This window comes from Apteryx mantelli, unplaced genomic scaffold (genome assembly GCF_036417845.1).
Source record: "Apteryx mantelli isolate bAptMan1 unplaced genomic scaffold, bAptMan1.hap1 HAP1_SCAFFOLD_48, whole genome shotgun sequence".
Lineage (NCBI taxonomy): Eukaryota > Metazoa > Chordata > Aves > Apterygiformes > Apterygidae > Apteryx > Apteryx mantelli.
This window is the reverse complement of record NW_027118783.1, coordinates 1,499,328-1,517,822: the sequence shown is the minus strand read 5'-3', so window position 1 is coordinate 1,517,822 and position 18,495 is coordinate 1,499,328.

Here is an 18,495-nt window from a genome sequence, read left to right as displayed (position 1 = left end):
AGCCTGCCAGAGAGCTGGCAGCATCAGACACATAGATCCTTATGTATTGGAAAGGTTCCTATCAAATTACCAGTCCCAGCTGGCTTGACAGGCCATTTCAAAAAATAGAGATTAAAGATAATAACCAGAAAAGTAGCCGACTTTGAGTTTTAAGTAGTTGTGCTGCTGTAAGGACTTTCTGAAAGCAACTTAAAAGCTAGGCATCCGCGAAACAGCAGAAAATGAATGGCACGTAGCAAGGGGGATGTAGGCACAGCAATCAAGTTAGGAACAATTTAATTGCAAGGGTCAATTTAAATATGAACTTGCACACGAGTACTACCACAAGATCATCCTTGATATGCTAGATATCCGAGGTTGGTAGGAGACCCCTTAAAGACATGGATGCTCCCATAATTTTATTGTAGGGCACCACAGAGGCTCAGAAAGAGAGAGGAGACGCATACCCTAGCAGTACTAGAATCTTCACTCCAACCCAAACCTAAGTGATACATGAACTACACTACTTAGCATGACCCCATTAGTCATCTGCATAGCCTATTAGGTTTCAACTGCATACAAAACACTTATGTGAGATGCTGCAAGTTAACAGCTTTGTAGCTTTGTCTAATTTTATGGCAGTCTGCTTTAGACACTTAATAACCATGGCTAAGAAAAAGACTGAACTGTTTTGGCTCAGTTTTTGTCTCAATGATGTATAGGCCACACAAGCTCCTGTCACATAATACGGAAGTATGTGCCTCCTCTTGCTGATCCTCAGTTATGACCTACCACAGAAACATAGGAGCATCTGTCTCTTCAGCATGTTTTCTACCAGACTCCAACAGCTAGCATATTAAGGCTGATGAGCTTGTGGTGGTACTTGCTCTGTATTCCCAGATCATTTCTAAATTGACCTTGGCAACCAAATTGCTCCTAATTTCATTAACAGAAAGGTATACACAGTCAAGGCTCAGTCTATTAGAAATATGAATTAAAAATAGCGTAAATATAAACCTCCAAAGTTGGTGTAACAACTGCTGTACTGAGATAGATGGTATATCCACAATGCACTTTTGCTTCTCTGTATTGGACCCTGCCATTCTTCGAGCAGTAGCACTAATGTATTTACAGAATGAACTATAGTCAGAGAGAGTTTAATCATATAACTAACTTCAAAAATTGACCTCCAAGTACTTTCACTCAACCCATACCTGTATTTAAGTTCACATATATTTTGATTTGGACTCAGCCCTCTACATTGTAATGCATACTTGACTCACTGAAAAAACGCTGGATAACTTGACATAAAAAAGAGGAAGAAAAAAAGAAAGAAAAAAATAAAGTGTTCTGAGTAGTCTCATCTGTACCTTGAACTGAATAGTTCTGATTGATATTCAGATACCTTTTAGAGTTACAAGTCCGCCAATCCAGAAGCATAAAAATACATCTCGTTGTTAAGGAAAGAATACAAGAACAGAAAAATATTCTTAAACAGACATCATTTCAGTTTACCATTACGTAGCAGCTTGATTACAGCTTTGACATTTCCAATGTACTACTTTGGTCATACATAGTTTTTCAAACCTGAGGCATCAGTAATAAACTCAATCTACCATGCAAAACTAGGAACGATGTCTAGATTTGTTTCTGTGATTACACATCTGACTGGAAGCCTCCAGTTATGAAAAGCTATTTCTACTTGCAAAGTAAATTATAACTTCTTGGAATAGTTTAAATAGCCATTCACAGTGTAACACTACAAAACAGAATGTTTCTGCTTGATGAAGGTTAAGGTCACAGAAATCATCAGACACTACAAAAACCCACCAATTAGATTCTTTTTATATGAAATAGCTCTAATAAACAGTAAGCCAATTACTCTCATGTTCTCAAAATACAGAATGGTCACCAAGCATGAATGTTTCTGTTTTTAGTATCTACATTTTTTAGAGAAACTTCTAATACACAATTGGCCGAAACATTATCCTGCACCCCAAAACAGGCTGGGGAAGTGACTAATCTGTTTAAAGCAATTTTCTGAAGACCTTACAAAAAAGTTATGTTGTCCGAGTACAAACCTGAATAGCAGAGCTTGCTTCTGATAACACTCAACCTCTACAAGCATGGAACTACATGGAATTACAACTACATATAAAAAGAAAAGGTTAAAAAATGTAAGACTGCAAAACCATATTAAAGAGGTAGGGAATTAACATATGCAGTCTTTAAGGATAACACACATGCACTACGAGATCTTCAGTTCTCTAGTTTCATTCTCATTGCCACTTCAAACACAAAACTGAACACAAATCTTCTGTTAGTTGAGCTCCACGTCACTTCTCCAGTTGTCCTTCTGCCTTTCCTCTGATCTTTAGCCTCCTGTATTTCAGCCAGGTCACTTGCTTCCCCCCGGCTTCATAATTAATGCAAGTCAAGAACGGGACAGGCTGGGACAGTTCTGACAGCACAGAAAAAAAAAAATCCTTCTTCTCCTAAACCCTCTCCAGCAGCCACAGCACACAGAAGGGGCAACTACAAAGTTCTGCTTCTTCCAAAGCCCAGGAACGTGGCATTCTCGTCCGCACTGCAGGGACAGGCTGCGCAAGCAGCTGGGCTGCAGGAGAGCTGGAACAGGTACTCCCTGAAGTGTACCTGCAGAAAGCATTTCACCACCAACCTAAAAGGCTTGAGTTTATTTGGATTCCTATTATTCCACCATAATTGGACAGATTTTCACAGGGTATCAAGAGGCACGCAGGAATGATTCCCCTGCCAAATTTCAGTATTATGAATCAAAACAAAGTGCAAGATCAACACAGCAAAATGTTGTTTTCTCCTAATCGTGTTCTTAGAAATGGCTTAAGTCATCTGCCCTGAAACATACTAAAATTTTTTTTTTAAACTCAAGACAGGCCAAATTTCTTTCCAGAAAGTTCAGGAAAGTTGTTAACACACTGAAGGTAAGTTTCTACAGCATATTCTTTAGAAATCACATGCAGAGACACAGTTACAAATTTTTCCTACAGTATACCAATGATAAGTTTAATTGTTTTCTGTGTTTAAAAAAAAAAAGTTGTTAAAATCTCATCTTTGCTGTAAGATTGAACACAATTTCAGTGATGCACATGTACTGAAAGAGATACTGTAATTAGAACAAATACTCCATGATTGGTGTTGGGACATAACCAGAGGTTCAGTACACTTAGATATTGTTCAAATTATTTAGAGAGCCTGTATTTAGCTACTGTACATCAAGAGCATCAAAGAAATAACACCAAAAGGAAAGCTATTAGCAGACTAATGAAATTTAAGATTACGCTAACTCAAAAGAACATTAAAAAATGGTTTAGGCAGATTCCCCACTGATAGTCAAGAATTAGTTTGTGCTGCTGCAGGTGTGAAGTGCAACTCCTCTTCATTCAGCACTGTACATATTATGCTTTAGCAAAACTAAAGGCTTTCCTAATGCCAATATTTATTTCAAGCACAGAATGATGAAGCATAACAACTTTTAAAATTGTATTTCAAACTATGAGACACTAACAGGGTTGGAAAAGAAACAGAGAAGAAACTTCCATAAAAAAAAAAACAAAAAACAAAAAACCCACACTTCTATCACTGCTCAATCACTGGATGCCACCACTTGAGAAAACAAAGGTCAAAACAATATATATGAAATGAAAAGTATTGCTCAGTCCCCTCACCCCCACTAAAATCTTTCCATAGTGCCTACATCACTGAGGAAAAAAACAGTTATCAAAGCAGTTCCCCTTCTCATACATTCATGTTTTAACTCAACTGGAGAGGGAGTTTTTGATGTTAAGTGCAGCTACTTTTTGGTATTAACAAATTTGTGTGTTTCTTTCAAAAGAGTTTCAACATCTTCATTATCCTTTTCTTCTGAATTTGGTTCCCAGTCAGAATCTTCATCAGTAGGTTCGCACTCTTTGTCATCATCTATAAAGCTGTCATTAAGATCATATTCATTTGGTTCACCATCATTGTCACTGTCTTCCTGCAAAGACCTTTTTCCTGTAGGGGAAAAAAAAGTAATATATTCATGAATCATCACCACAGAAACAGAAAGACCTTGAAGAGACCATCTAGTTGATCTTTCTCCTCAAGAAGAGGAAGGATCAACTAAAGCACCATACCCAATTTTGATGATTTTTGGTTTTAAGAATCCCATGAAAAGTTGTATCATCTCTCTCAAACACCTACTGTAGTGCTTACCTGTCTGTTCACTTAGAAAGTTTTCCTTATTGACTTTAAAACAAGTCTCTTTTTACAGTGAAGCCAAACTCAGCCCACTGGATTGTAAGGCTTCCCCACCTCCAAACCAGAGTATAAGCTGATTAGTATACAACTCCCTGGCTCCTCCTTTCTTGAAGGCAAGCACTTCCCTTCTTTTTTTCTAGTCTCTAGGACCTTATCAATTATATATGATTTTCAAGAGCCAGGTACTCAGGGTGTGAAAACATTTAACTATCATTTAAACTGCATTTTTCTTGGAAGCTCCAAACCCTTTATCACTGGCATTAATGATATGAGCCACCTAATCAGTTACCTTCTAAGCAAAAGCAGACAAAAAAATTAATACATATTGCAGCCTCTGATGACTTCTGATAACTTTCCTTTCCTTAATGAGCAGCCCATCAAATTTTCCTAGTTATCTTCTTACTACTCCCACACTTAAACAATATTTCTTTCTTTCCATTTAGTCTCTAGCTATTGCTAGATTGCTGTTTTGCACCTGGATTTTCTGTCTTCATCCATAGAGACTTAGAGTATTTATCCTCTGGAATCTGACATGGTTTTTTATTTCCTGCACACTTCCGTCCTGAGTTTCAGGTTATAAAAGAGAGAATCTTCCAGACCCACTCTTTTCCTACGTTTTTAGTTTGGATCCACGCTGAATAGTTTGTGCTTCCTTTCTGAAAAATGTTTAAGGAACTGCCAAACACTAATCGTTTTTCTGTTCCAAGCTCCATGCAGCCTACCTGCTTCCCAGTTAACTTAGTCTACTTTATTATGCTGTTTACTATCCTTCTTACATCTCTCTTCTGTCTATCTTCCTCACAACTTACATGATCAAATTGTCTTCTGCCTTATATTATTTCACAATACTCTGTATTGGCAGGAATCAACGTCTAAGAAATCTCTGTTTACAAGAAACAGCTGCTGTTCCCAGCAAATTCCAAAATTTTTGGACAGTTTGTCCTGCTATATTCCTTTAATGCTCAGATATATTGGCAAATTTACCCATTTAAACCAAGTCCCAGACACTGGATAATTCTGCTATTGGAAACCTTGTCTATCTGACTTGGTAGTGTCTGTACAAAGCTGCTGCCATGACAGCATTGCATTCTCTCTCTCTTTTTTTTTTTTATTTTTAAATCAATAACTGTGAATCTTCAACAAGTTTATTTCCACTGCTTCCCGATTTTGGAAGATACGTGTAATCCTTGCTCTATAAGCTACTACTATCTTTTTCTTACATGTCCACAATTCCTAATAAGCCACATTCTTCTGCGCTAATATTCCAATCGTGTGTTATTTTGCCATAAATTAGGGCATACCTCTGAGTAAATGTGTGTTCATTCCTCTTCTCCCCAACCTCCATTTTTTGCCTCCTTCTATCATCTAGAGATAATCTGTCAATGATCTTATACAGACAATTTATGCGTTGAGCAACTTTTCTCATTATTTTTCCTCTGAAATTACAAATCCTCTTCTCAGTTACAGACCCCAGTCCAAATCATTGACGTTTTTATTAACTATAAGCTCTTGCAATCTCAGGTCAAAGCCCCAGGTACTCAAACTATGTGTGTCAGAGGGGAAAAGAGGGAACACTAGTATGCTATTTAGTCAGATCACATCTCTATCAATTAAACTTTTCAGTTGTAGGAACATTACTATTCCAGAATTATTTAATGATCTGATTAACAGTTTGCACTATATAGAAAGTCTTGCCCAAGGATTTCAAAGGCATATGCAGCATTAGTCAAGCTTCTCAAAGATATATTACTTGATGGACGAATTGTGCCACGCAGATACTGAATGACACCCTGGAATCACATCAGCCACCTGTTACAGCCAAGCATATAATTGAGAAAAATCCTACGGCTGGAAATCTACTTTCTTTGAATAACCTACTGTGCACAACCTAGGAGAAAATCTTGAAAATGCCAAATGACAATTTGAACTGTAATCCACTATTACGCTTTCTAGTTTATTGCTTATCAGATCTAAGATGAAATTAATCACATCCATGTTTACTTGTATCAGCAATACGTGACCTCAGAATGTCTTACAGGAATCACAGCCTATAGCCTTGCAGAAGAGAAATAAAGTGAAATAAAATTGGGAACAAAGATGATACACCAGACTGAAGAAAAGAAGAAAACTGAAAGGCATTTATTCTTCTCAGACAGAATAGTCTACTTTTGCCTAGTGATTATAATTTAAAAAGGGAGAAGTATTGTATGACAGAAGATCCCACTAACAGTCAGAGATACTGCTTCTCAGGTATTTCTGAGAACTCAGAAACCCTTACATACTTTCCATTACCAAAATGAGCTGAGGAAAATGCAATCTTACAGCCTTTGCAGGAACACAATTTTTGTTACAACACAAATCGAACAGCTAGATTCTGGAACCTTACACTTATGAAATAGTACTTTACGCTCACACAGCGATGCTGACTGTATGTTCCCACCTGCAAAAGCAGGGCTTCGATTACAGAGGGCAGACTGAGCCCTCAAGAAAAAAAAAACAAAAAAAACCCAATAATAATAAACTCAAGACCTACTTAAGAAAGAAAAATTCTTCTTTGATTCCACAGCACTGCAGGTGATATCTTCACAGAATGACAGAATGGTTGAGGTTGGAAGGGACCTCTGGAGATCATGTAGTCCAACCCCGCTCAAGCAACATCACCAAGGGGAGGTTGCTCAGGACCTTGTGCAGACGGCTTTGGAATATCTCTAAGGATGGCGACTCCACAAGCTCTCTGGACAACCTGTTCCAGTGCTCAGTCACCCTCTCAATAAAGAAGTTTCTCCTCATGTTCAGACAGAGCTTCCTGTGTTTCAGTTTGTGCCCGTTGCCTCGTGTCCTGTCGCTGGGCACCACTGAAAAGAGTCTGGCTCCATCCTCTTGACACCCTCCCTGCAGATACTTGTATACGTTGATAAGATCCCCTCTCAGCCTTCTCTTCTCCAGGCTAAACAGGCCCAGCTCTCTCTGTCTTTCCTCATAAGAGCGATGCTCCAGTCCCCTAATCATCTTTGTAGCCCTTCGCTGGACTTGCTCCAGTAGTGCCACATCCCTCTTGTACTGGGGAGCCCAGAACTGGACACAGTACTCCAGATGTGGCCTCACCAGGGCTGAGGAGAGGGGGAGAATCACCTCCCTCCACCTGCTGGCAACACTCTTCCTGATGCACCCCAGGAGACCATTGGCCTTCTTGGCCACAAGGGCACATTGCTGCCTCATGCTTAACTTGGTGTCCACCAGCACTCCCAGGTCCTTCTCAGCAGAGCTGCTTTCCAGCAGGTCAGCCCCCAACCTGGACTGGTGCATGGTGTTATTCCTCCCTAGGTGCAGGACCCTGCACTGGCCTTTGTTGAACTTCATGAGGTTCCTCTCTGCCCACCTCTCCAGCCTGTCCAGGTCTCTCTGAATGGCAGCACAGCCCTCTGGTGTATCGGCCACTCCTCCCAGTTTTGTATCATCAGCAAACTTGCTGAGGGTGCACTCTGTGCCTTCATCCAGGTCATTGATGAAGAAGTTGAACAAGACTGGACCCAGGACTGACCCCTGGGGGACACCGCTAGCTACAGGCCTCCAACTAGACTCTGCGCCACTGATCACAACTCTCTGAGCTCTGCCATTCAGGCAGTTCTCAATCCACCTCCCTGTCCACTCATCCAGCCCACACTTCCTGAGCTTGTCTATGAGGACGTTATGGGAGACAGTGTCAAAAGCCTTGCTGAAGTCAAGGGAGACAACATCCACTGCTCTCCCCTCGTCTACCCAGCCAGTCATCCCATCAGAGAAGGCTATCAGATTAGTTAAGCATGATTTCCCCTTGGTGAAGCCATGCTGACTACTCCTGAGCACTTTCTTGTCCTCCACATGCTTGGAGATGGCCTCCAGGATGAGCCGCTCCATCAGCTTTCCAGGGATGGAGGTGAGGCTGACTGGCCTGTAGTTCCCTGGGTCCTCCTTCTTGCCCTTTTTGAAGACTGGGGTGACATTGGCTTTCTTCCAGTCTTCAGACACCTCTCCTCTTCTCCATGACCTTTCAAAGATGATGAAGAGTGGCTTAGCAATAACATCCACCAGCTCCCTCAGCACTCGTGGGCGCATCCCATTGGGGCCCATGGATTTGTGGGTGTCAAGTTTTCTTAAATGAGCTCTAACCCGATCCTCCTCCACCAAGGGAAAGTCTTCCTTCCTCCAGATTTTCTCTCTTGCCTCCAGGGTCTGAGGTTCCTGAGGGCTGGCCTGAGCAGTAAAGACTGAAGCAAAGGTGGCATTCAGTAACTCCGCCTTCTCTGTATCCTTCGTCACCAGGGCACCCACCCCATTCAGCAAAGGGCCCACATTTTCCCTAGTCTTCCTCTTGCTGCTGATGTATTTGAAGAAGCCCTTCTTGTTGTCCTTGACATCTCTCTCCAGATTTAATCCCAAACGGGCCTTAGCCTTCCTTGTTGCATCCCTGCATACTCTGACAACGTTCCTATATTCCTCCCAAGTGGCCTGTCCCCCTTTCCACTTTCTGTATACTTCCTTCTTCTGGTTGACTTTGCCAGGAGCAACTTGCTCATCCATGCAGGTCTCCTACCTCCTTTGCTTGACTTCTTACTCATAGGAATGCACTGCTATTGAGCCTGGAGGAAGTGATGTTTGAATATTAACAAGCTCTCTTGAACGCCCCTTCCTTCTAGGGCCCTAACCCATGGGATTCCTCCAAGTAGGTCCCTGAAGAGGACAAAGTTTGCTCTCCTGAAGTCCAGGGTTGCGATCCTACTTAGTGCCCTGCCTCCTCCTCGCAGGATCCTCAACTCCACCATCTCATGGTCACTGCAGCCAAGGCTGCTCCCAACCTTCACATCTTCCACCAGTCCTTCTTTGTTTGTTAGTACGAGGTCCAGCAGCACACCTCTCCTTGTTGGCTCCTCCATCACCTGTGTCAAGAAGTTGTCACCAATGCTCTGCAGGAACCTCCGGGACTGTTTGTGCCTAGCTGTGTTGTCTTTCCAGCAGATATTGGGGTGGTTGAAGTCCCCCATGAGAACCAGGGCCTGGGATCGTGAGGCTACTTCCAGTTGTCTGTACAAGGCCTCATTGACTTCCTCTTCCTGATCAGGTGGCCTGTAGTAAACACCCACAACAGTGTCACCCATGCTAGCCTGCCCTTTAAGCCTTACCCATAAGCTCTCGACTCGCTCTTCATCCACCCCTAGGCACAGCTCCATACATTCCAGTTGCTCTCTCACATAAAGAGCAACTCCACCACCTCGCTTGCCTGGCCTGTCTTTCCTAAAAAGCACGTAGCCATCCATGACAGCACTCCAGTCATGCGAGCTATCCCACCATGTCTCTGTAATGGCAATGAGATCATGGCCTTGCGACCGCACACAGATCTCTGGTTCTTCCTGTTTGTTCCCCATGCTGCGTGCATTGGTGTACAGGCATTTCAGAGAGGTGATCGAGCATGCAGGTTTCCCAGGAGGGGTACAAGAGGATCCCCCATAGCCACATCCCATGCGCACTTCCCCGGCTGCATTCACCTGCTGGAGGCGTCCTGACTTGAGCAGTCTTTTGCCAGCTACCCTGGCACTATAACTCTCCCCTTCCCCTGTCTTTCCTAGTTTAAAGCCCTCCTTACCAGGTTGGCCAACCTGTTGGCAAAGACCCATGTGCCCCGCCTTGTGAGGTGGATCCCATCTCTTGCCATCAGTTGTCGATCTTCAGACAGGGTCCCATGGTCATAGAAACCAAAACCCTGTTGCCAACACCAGCAGCACAGCCAGTTGTTAACTTGGAAAGTCCATCTCCTCCTCCTCTCATCCATCCCCCTCACTGGCAGGATTGAGGAGAAGATGACCTGGACTCCCAGACCCTTGACCACCATCCCCACAGCTCTGAAATCCTGCTTGATGGTCTCCAGTTTGCCCTTGGTGTCATTGGCGCCCACATGGAAGAGCAGCAGTGGGTAATAGTCCGAAGGGTGGACGAGCCTTGGCAGTCTTTCCATGACATCTCTCACACGAGCCCCTGGCAGGCCACAAACCTCTCTAGACAAGAGGTCAGGTCGGCAGATAGATGCCTCCGTCCCCTGCAGCAGGGAGTCCCCCACAACAATCACCTGCCGCTTCTTCCGGGTGTTCTGGCAAGGCACAGGGTCTGTTGTCCCAGTTACTCCCCTTGCAGCCATGCCCATCTCCTCCTCATCCTGGAGGGCACTAAACCTGTTCTTCAGCTGCAAGTCTTCGGGAGGAGTAGGAGCCTTTCTCCTCCCACGAGCAGCGACCAGTTTCCAGCCGCCTTCTACGGTGTTATGATGTACCGTTTCACACGGCACAGAGCGCTCCGGCAACTCCACTGCTGCAGGGGGTTGGGACTCCCGAAGCTGCACAGTCTCCGAGAATACCCTGTCTATCTCTTGCTCAGCTTCTCAGATGCTGCGCAGCCTACTGACCTCCTCCCGTAACTCCCTTACCTGATGACAACTCATCAACAGCAGCACACCTCCTGCAGGAGAGCTGGCTGCCAGCCCAGGCCTCCCGGAGAGGCCCCAAGCACTCCCTGCAGCCTGAGACCTGGAGAGCTGCATCTGCTGTCAGAGGGTCTGTCTGAGTCCCAGCCTCTGACACAGCAACTCCAACAGCCACTGGGGAATGTGCTCTGCAGCGTGTCATGACCACACTTGAGGAAGCATACACCACAGGGATCAGAAACGAAGGTACCTTCGTGCGCCCTTCTGCACAAACTGCTGCGCAAACTGCTGCGTCTGTTGGCTGCCTCTGTTAGCTGCGCTTGTGTGTTGAATGGATCCTTATTATAGGCAGGCACCAAATCGGGTACCCTGGCATAAAAAGGGTAGAGTATATTTCTTTGTTGATGCCAGTGCATACAAAGCAATGGGGTTTTGTGGATTTGCCTGACTTGGAGGTGTTTGGCGGAAGATGGTGCGTTTCTTCTGGAGGTCTCTGATTCCTGTCGAGGCCAGGAAGTTGTTGATGGTGTGTGCAGAAGAGTCTCAGTGTGCGGAGGGATGCTGTGTAGGAACCTAGAGAAGTAGGCAAAAGAAGCTCGTGGCCAAAACCAAACATCCCGAAGCTTCTTGCTTGGGGGACAGCAGATGTGTGGGTGAGTTTGCCACCAGCATTGTGGTGGGGAACCTCTCCAGCCCCTGCACACTGGGCTGGGCCGGGCCGCTCTTGGCAGCATTGTGTCCTGGGGAGTGTAACAGGGCAGTGGCTGCAGGGCTGTTGCCAGTGGTCTGCCTGCTCTGTCTGTCGTCTTCAAGCAAGCAGGAGAAGGAAGAGGAAAGCTGGAGGATGTCAATAAATTAGGAGCCTGCCTTACCACTTAGCTAACAATAGGTCCTCTTCAGTGTTTGTATCTCTGTTTTTCTTTCTTGGTCCCCCGAATGCATGCCAAGGCCCCTGTCCTTGCTGGGAAGGGTGAGTGCCCCAAGTGTGCAAGACTCTCAGCGCTGTGTGCGAAGAAGGCCTGAGCTTTGCTGGAAGCATATTGGGCTGCCCCTACTGTTATGTGCTCTCCTGTAAGGCAGCAGTTCCCTGGTGAGCCAGCTGGTGCTATTCGCTTCTAATGCATTTTCTGTTTTGTCTCGCAAGCCTGGTTATTTGAGGTAAGTCAGCTTGAACGTGTTGTGCTGGGGCAAGTGCTTGCTTGAGAAGGGGCTGCTGAGCTTTCAAGCTTGAACTGGAGAGTCGGGCTCCTGGTTTTGTCACCTTTGTGAGCGGGGTGGCTGAACTTGGAGCAAGTGAGGGTGCTGCGAGCCTTCAGGGAAACAACGGCAAACTACTTAGGGCCTTCAGGGAGGCCTGAAATTCTCTCTGGGCCTTTGCTGCCCCGACCGTAGTCCTTTTGAGTAGAGCTCTGTGCCTGCTTCTAGCTGGGTCTCCTTCCTTGTCCAGTGTGTGAAAAGGCACGTGAGATTTGAAGGTTCGTGCAAGTGATGTGAATCATGAGCCCACAGGCCTCGGCAGGGTAGGTCATGTTTTGTAAAATACCTCAGTAGTCCTGGGGTCTGTCCTGCAGTTTTGCCCTGAATTAATAAGCTCTTAATGGCAAAATGGTTTAATATTTTTCTCTGCCCCGAGTATGATAAAAATGTCATGTGCCTTGACTCTCTCGTTTTTCAAACCCACGTGTTTTGCTGTGACACCTGCAGTTTCTCCTCCAGTGCACAGAGCCCCTGAGTAACTTTCTTGGAATTGCAGACAACCACTGCTTACCGCTGGCTAGGTGATGCTTGTGCAAACTGTATTTTGCTGTGTGATGCTCCTTGGCCTTGGTGAGGGATTCTGGGGAAAAAGGAAACAGCCAAGCAATTTGCTTTTTGGAAGCGCTTTTGCTGCTGCCTGCTGTCCCCAAGCAGGTTTTCTCAGGAACTTCTTGCTGCAGGCAGGAAAGCCGCCTGCAGTGCCTGTGGGGGCCCTGGGCCTGGGGGCTTCGTTCCCCTCGGCGCTCTGGAGCGATGTGCCCAGCTGTGGATAGGATGCATGTGAGCGCTGTGTGATGGGACGTGAGTGGCGGCAGGTCATTCCTGGGCTTTCCAGCCCCGCCGCGGGTCGTGGGAGCTTTTCTGGGCCGAGGGGAAGCCGGGGGGAATAGCTGGAGGTGAGAGTCCTTGGTAGGTGGTTTGGGAGAAGCTGGGGCAGGCTGAGTGCACTTGTTTCCATTTGTGGTGTGTGCTGGAGCCTCCCAGTGCTGCAGAGGGGCTGGGAAAGTCTGCCTGCGTGCTGCTGGCACCAGTAAACTGTGCGGCAGGTCATTCTCCCTTGCGCCCCGCAGGCCTGCCAGGGCAGTAACGTAACAGAACGGGGATGTGGGGCAGGAGATCTGCTCATCTGTTGCCCCGTGCTGCTGACGTGGGTTGTAGTTGGGTTTGGTTTGGGATCCTTCACTAGTGGTACTGGTACGTGCCCGGAGGAGAGTGTGGATGCAGAAGGTGGGGATAATTTTGCAGGGCTAGTGTTTTGATGTGCTGTTTTGAAGTTGCACATAAAAGATCATGTTCAGTGAGGAAGTGCCGGTGGGCCATGCTTTCTGACTGTGTTTGCCTACAAACCATGTACTCCTTTTCTAGCGTAGCTGGAGCAGCCATTTCCCAAACAGTTGCTGTTGGATCAGCCAGGGCCCAGCTGCTTGTGGAAGGCAGCAGAACTGCTGCCGTGGGTTTGAAGGGGGCCAGAGCAGGCTTGCGGTCAGAGTGCCGGGCCAGGCTTTTGGCTGGAGAAAAGCGGTGTTACAAACTGCTCTCCACAGGACCGTTGTGGTTTATGCTGGTGGGGCTGAGGCATCCCGCTGTAGCTTGTTGATGTAGCAGCTTGCTGTTGCAGAGAGGGGTAGCTCGCCTGCTGCTTGGTGATGCTGTCTCCCCTCTCTGTCCTCCTGCTTCCCTCGAGTGTGCTCCAGTGCACGTGTGACCCAGGGGTGCAGCAGCTCAGCTCGCAGAACTGGTTGAAAGCTGTGTTTTGTGGGCTGAAATGGTGCACGGAGGACTGGGCTGCTGTGCAGAGCTGGTGGGTGTGGGAGAGGGGAAGGGGGCCCCCGACGGCCCCTCTGAAGGTCAGTGAGGCCCCTGGCCAACCCTTGCAACCTTGCCTGGCAGCTCTCGCCTGGAGTGGCAGCAGTACAGCGCATCTGCGTCGCTACAAGTGCTGCTTACATCCCCCCCAGGACACCCGTCGAAACTTCCTGGTGTACGAAATCACCGTTTGGGGGAACTTGTTTGCCTTGGTGTTGTGTGCTGTTGAGGGTGTTTCCCGGTGTTTGTGTGCAAGGCGTTGTAGGGAAGTGTTCCTGGGGTTGAAGCGGCTGGTGAGATGAGGTGGGGGGAGTTGGCTTACGTGGAAGGGGCGGTTTGAAAGAAGACCCTTCTGGTCTGAGAGGCCTTCCAGTAAGGAAGGCCAAGTCCAGCCAAGCAATCTCCAGGCCAGTCTGCTTTTGGTGCTGCGATAAAAGCCTGGTCTAGTCTGCTGGAGCAGCTTCTGATAAGGCGTGTGAGGATGAATTTCTGGACTGACAGACTCCTCAGGCAATTTCACAAGACAAACGTGGGGCTTCTGTAGCAAAAGCAAAACCATCAGCTCCAAAGAAACTGAGCCTCTTTTCTGGAAAGGAAATTTTGTTTTCAGTTGTGAAGTTTGAATGCAACTAATGCCCCAAGAAAGGAAGAGGCCCACTCCGATGGGTATTCAAAGGTGCAATAGTTATCCCCTTTCCTTAAATGTTCCTATTCCTTGCTCCCCTTGGGGCTTTGCCCAGAATGATTTAAAATGGTGGAAGGGTTTAATGGCCCTGAACATTTTGAAAGCAGAGGCTAAGATTTAGGAATCGGCTAAAGAAGCAACAGGTCTCTTTCAGAAAAGGAAAAAGAAATTGTCAGTGTAGTAGCTCTTGAGCCAATTCTATTTTTCATCTTTCTAATGCTGCTCTGCAGTCACACACGTTAGAGGTCACAGAAACAAGACCCCCATCAGAGAGAGACAGATAGGACATGCTGTCTGAACATGACTTTCACCTGCTGTATTTAAATGAGACTCTCAGATTAAGGTGTGCATGAATCATGCAATGTGATTAGCTTTCTGTAGAGTCCTTTCTCAAGGAGTTGGGCTTGTAGCAGAGGGAGGATGCCAGCAAAAGAGGAGGGAGGAAGCAAACCCGTGGAAGCGAGGATGCCTGTTGTGCCAGAAGTGGCCTCTTGCTCAGCTCCAGAGACTCTCGCTTGCCTCTTGAAACGTGGCCGCAGGGCCTTGGTTGACAGTGATGGGAGGCTGATGCTGGACGACTCCTCGGCCTATGACAATGAAGGCGACCAGCTCGCGAGTGGCACCAACATGAGGTTGCTGCTCTTGGAGATGGGGGAGCCTCCTTATCACAGACAGGCACTTCCCTCGGGAGTGCGTTTGCTGCCATCGTGCTGCTGCTGGTGCTTTTGGGAGTTTGCTTCATCCCCAGGAAGTGTTGAAAGCTGCAGGGGAAGCAAGAGGCTGCCAGAGCCATGGCGGAGGAGCATCCCCTGACCACCAAGGTGGAGCTGCCCAAGGGAGTGGAGAAGGCTGTGAACAGCCAGTCCTGCCCTGTGAGGAATATTAATATCCTGAGGGAAGCTGGGGGTGCCTCCAAGGTGAAAGGTGGGAGGGTGAAGCAGGTGAACTTAGAAGTCAAAGTCCACAGCAATGTGCTTGATGGAGCAGAAGTTGAATGAGGTGCACGCTTTTGTTTTGTAAAAGCTTTTTAGAAATTGCGGGGGCGGGGGGAGGAGGAGGGGGAAGAGAAAAGACAATAAAATTCTGCTGGCCTTTTTGTAGCCTTCTGCAAAGGGGGGGAGTGGCTCTCGCTTTGAGTGATGAGCTGCAGTGCAGGATCTCAACCCTCTGCTCAGGACTGAGCTCCCTCATTGCCCACAACTGTTGGAGCCAGGCAGGGCAGACGATGCTGAATTCTCCATGTGCATCTCTACCATGCTCCTTTCCTTCCTGCTTTGCCACTTCCATAACTATGTCCCCGGGAGCCAAACACCTCCCTCGGGAGCAGGGCAGCTTGGGCAGAGCAGGTTTGGGCTGCTCACTGCATTTGCGCCAGGGGAGTGATGCTGCAGCCTTGTGTCAGGCTCGGTGCTGCTGCTCGGGGCTCAAGGCAGGAGCTCGACCTGCTGTTTCCCGGGCTGAGCCATTTCCCTGGTTTTGCCGCTCCCTTCCCTGCCTTGGGAGAGAGGTTGTATGGAGCCGGTCTGGGCATTAGTGCTGGCGCCTGAGCAGGGCGAAATGCTGCAGAGAAAGAAATCCCCTGTGCAAGGGAGGACAAAGGCTCTGGCGTGGCCTCATTTAGCGCTGCCGCGAGGAGACTTCAGTGCCCTGCAGGACTTGGGGCGCTTTCTGCAGCGGCTGAGCACTGCTCCTGCTGGACTCAGCCTCAGGGCTCCAGAGGACCGGCCTGCCTTGGCCATCGCTAGGAAACTTGCCCCCCGTGGAGGGCTGTGATGTCTCCCTGGCTCATTGGCCCCCACTGCAGAGCTTTGCCTGCTCCTGGGCGGAATAGGGGACTCTGCTGGCTCATGGGTCTGTGGGCACCAGCACCTGCACCCTCTGCCTGTGGCTGCTGCCCTGCAGTGGGAAGGGACTTGGCACAGGACCTGCTGAGCGCCGTGCTTCAGGCAGGCAGCTCCCAAAGCGTTTCAGTGTGGGACTCGGTGGCAGCTCAACGAGGGCTGTGTGCTGGTGATGAAACCGAGGTGCCGGCCCTTTTCTCCCCTCGCGCTGCACCTCAGCCCGGAGAGAGGGGAGCTGCTGCTCTGTCAAAGGAGGCCCTGGAAAGAGCCCAGCTCTGCCCCGTCTGTCATGCAGCTGGGGTGCTGCAGCTCCCCCAGCTCCGAGCACAGCAGCGTCCCCGGGCTCCCGGACGCATCCGGCAGCTGGAGTGTGCTGGTCTGCGCCATCTCCGTGGCGTGGAAGGGTGGCTCTGTGTCAGCCGGGGAGAGCGGCCAGGACTTGTTGCCCCTGCACGCAGTTGGAGGGCTTGAGTTTCCCACCTCACTGGCAAGTAAAGAAAGAAAGAAAACCAGCATGTCTTTGCTTAATATCGCAGGTGAGTTTGGTTGCTTTGGTGCCCTAAGAGGAGGAGGTCAAACCATGCAGGTCTGCAACTGCAGCCCTGGTACTTGGTTGTGCTTTATTAAGGTCCCCTGCCCCGAGGTGGTCTGGATGTTCATTTTGCCTGGACTTCTGGGCCCGGGGTCCCAGGGCTGGCAGCTGGGCCAGGAGATCTGCAGGAGGAAAATGCCTTTCTGCTGCTGGGGGAGGCAGAAGCAGGTGATGCACCTTTCTGCTCTGTGACTGCAAGACTGGTCTTGGAGGACAGGAGTTATCCCGTCTCGCCACACCACAGACTGTCAAGGGACTGTTGATCTAAAGTGTGACCAAGGCGTCCTTTCTCCGCTGACTCGCTAGTACCTGGCTGCGACAGGTAGCTGGAGGCTCTATCTCGTCTATGGCAGGCGGTCCCCGGGGGAGAGCTGATGGGCTCATTCAGCAGACATCTTCAGCGGGGGCCGTGTTTCCCTGCGCTCCAGGCGGCAGCTCTCGTTGCTGAGCCTTTGGGGCCGCCAGCTCTGCCAGGCAGGGAAGAGGCGAAGGCTGAGCACGGCCAGCCCTGAGCGTGTCGGCACCTGACAATACTCGGGGTGTAGGAGAGGCTTAAGTGGGAGCTGGGCGCGTCGTTGCTGCCCCCGGGCAGCGGAGGATGGAGCTGCTGCCACGTGTTGCCGAAGCCCTAAGCGAGGAGTGCCCGAGCTCCCTGAAACGTGGAGCCCGCAAGGGAATTGCAGGAGCCGCTCGCTGCCCGTTGGTTCTGTCGGTTGCCGAGCCGCGACTTGCTGCCGAGCTTGCGGTGCTCCTTCCACGCCCTCTGCCGCTGTTTGCTTTTAGCGACGGCTGTTTCTGCTGCGTGTGAAGGGGTTGTTATGGCTTCTGCTAATTAACCCCCCCAGGGCTGTTTCCTTGCAGACAAATGCGTGGCATTTCTTGGGATTTGCTTGTTGCTGGTGCGTCGTTTCCCCTTTTGTAGACTGTTCAGTGCAGTACAAATTCAAGCCTGGCAGCAGGCTTCCTGTTGTGCCGCTGCTGCCCTGGGAGTCAAAGGAGCAAGGCTGCAGCTCGCTGCACTTTGCCAGGTGCTTTAAGGAAATGGTGCTGGGGAGTGACATTGGCCCAGGAGATCTCTGGCTGCCTGAACGTAACTGTGCGTGTGCGTGTGTGGTGATGGGCTTTGCTTAACTGAGTTTGCATTTCTCCCCTGTGACAGCGCTCTGGTTTGATCTGAGCTACCCGCTCCTGGTGCTGCCTGGCTGTCACCTGGAGCCTTTTCTGATTCCCGTAGGTTGAATGTGGGGTTACTGTTACACAGGTAGCGATCTGCTTCCCTTCAATATAACGGGCAATTCCACATGTGTTTACTAATAAAAAAGACACTGGATGCATTCTTATGCAGTTTTCGTTTATCTTGAGGTTCTCACAAAGCCCCCTGTATATGCAGGCTTATTTGAAGCATGACTTGTGAGCCCTCTGTTGTCCGTGTGCCTAATGCTGCAGGTAATTAAAAGCAGTCATACTAACTTGTTATGTTGTCGGCGATCCCATGCCACCCGGTCTTCCCTTGCTGCCACAGCAGCAGCTGGAGTTTCTGTGGGGTGAGGAGTTGGCAGCACTTTCCTCCTCTGCTGGTTGCGTGACTGTGGGACACAGTGTG